The 1,861-nt window shown below is 37.9% G+C and overlaps 1 protein-coding gene across 1 annotated transcript in view; it reads left to right on the top strand.

The window, feature by feature from the left end:
• Window positions 1–1,861, top strand: part of LOC106871832 (T-box transcription factor TBX20) — a 197,593-nt gene that overhangs the window by 131,957 nt on the left and 63,775 nt on the right. The window lies entirely within an intron of this gene.

Below are 1,861 nucleotides of genomic sequence, written 5' to 3'. Positions count from 1 at the left end.
TATATACGTCCCCGTATCCTAGAGGTTCGGCAAAAGACACTGATAGAATAAGTACTAGACTTACAAAAGATAAATCCTGGGGTCGATGTATTCGACAAAAGGCGGTGCTCCAGCATCGTCGCAGTCATATCTCTGAAGCAAGTATAACAAACATAAATAAAAAAATTATGCAATTTTAATCCCGTGCAACGCCGAGTATCTCTGATAGTTTGTAATAAATACAGTTCTGGCGTTGATGTCTGAGTTTCGGATTTCTTCAAGTGACCAATCTAGAAACCAGAATGTTGGCACTATTACTGACATTGAGAAAGCGTTATGAGACGTAAACAGCTATGATTTGCATCTAGATGAATTAATGCTGCTGCTATATTGGCACAGTATTAATTTGTCTAGTTTTAATCACAGCACCAACGTATACAAAATTCTCAAGTTCGAGGTAATTGTAGCATACGTAATGAAGGCAGAAATGGAAGATAGACAAGCCATTGATATCCATTGTCCTTCCCTGCATGTAGGTATGTAATATATGCACTTTTTTATCTATCTATCTATCTATCTATCTATCTATCTATCTATCTATCTGTCTATCTATCTATCCACTTACGTACGTTCGTACGTACCTATCTACCTAGCTAACTAACTAGTTATATACATACATACATACATATATACATACATACATACATACATACATACATACATACTTATATACATACGTACATACATACATACAGATATGTTACAAACTACCTAAGCCTCAATCTTGAGAAATTAGTTTCCTCAAAACCAGAAGGGAGAAAGCTAATTAAGTTACAGATTCAAGAAATCAATGGAATTGTCAAAATTTCTAAAACTTTCCAGAAGTTTAGCATCTAGGTATATATAGGCTTGTCAAGATCTATAGCTATGTGCATGAGAATATATACGTAAAACAGAAAATTGGGCCCATGTGTTCCAAAATGTTGGTGCAGGCAGAGGGAATGGTATCACAGAGCAGCGCTACGTTGACTAGATCCTAAAACCTCACATCGTGCCATTTTCGCAAGTCACCATAGCCACGTGTTCCAGCAGGACAATGCTCCCTCCCATATGGATAGGGTCATCATAGACTTCCAGCGTCAGCACAACATCAGAACCATGCCGTGGCCAGCTCTCAGTCCGGATTTGGACCCAATTAACCACATGTGGAATGAAATCCAGTGACGGCTGAACCAGGTGGTCCCAAGCCCGACAACTCGTGTGGAACTGGAGGCAGCTTACCTCAGGATGTGAGCACAGGTGCCAATGACTTTTATCGACCGCCTCATGCACTCCACCTACTGACGGTGTGAGGCCGTCTTGAACACCCAGAGAGGGCATGCATGGGTATTGAATATAACACATCCTACAAGCTCGATGTGCTGGATCCGCCCACTAGCAGAACACATGACAACGACCCATAGACTGTGGTCAAACGCTCCCAAGAAATTGACTTTATCAGATTTATAAAAAATTATCTGACGTAATTAAATAAAAACATATTTCACAGTCCACACATGTCTCGCGTTTCTTTTACGGTTCAGTATATATATATAGATATCATATATTTAAAAATAACAATAGCGGATTCATTGGCACAACATACGTTAACATCTCAGATTCAGGGATTTTATTTGAAGGCCTTTTTATCGGGTTGTTTAATCGAAGAAAATTTTACTTATATTCTACCGTATTTGTCACTATAGTGTAGAAACTATAGGCATACATTACATCAAGCGACGAAACAAAAGTCATGCGTATTAATCAAGCTAAATATACATACACAGATACATATATACATATATATATATGTGTGTGCGTATATATATATATATATATATAT

This window comes from Octopus bimaculoides, chromosome 1, assembly GCF_001194135.2.
Source record: "Octopus bimaculoides isolate UCB-OBI-ISO-001 chromosome 1, ASM119413v2, whole genome shotgun sequence".
In the NCBI taxonomy this organism is placed as follows: Eukaryota; Metazoa; Mollusca; class Cephalopoda; order Octopoda; family Octopodidae; genus Octopus; species Octopus bimaculoides.
This window is presented reverse-complemented; position numbering and strand designations above follow the sequence as displayed.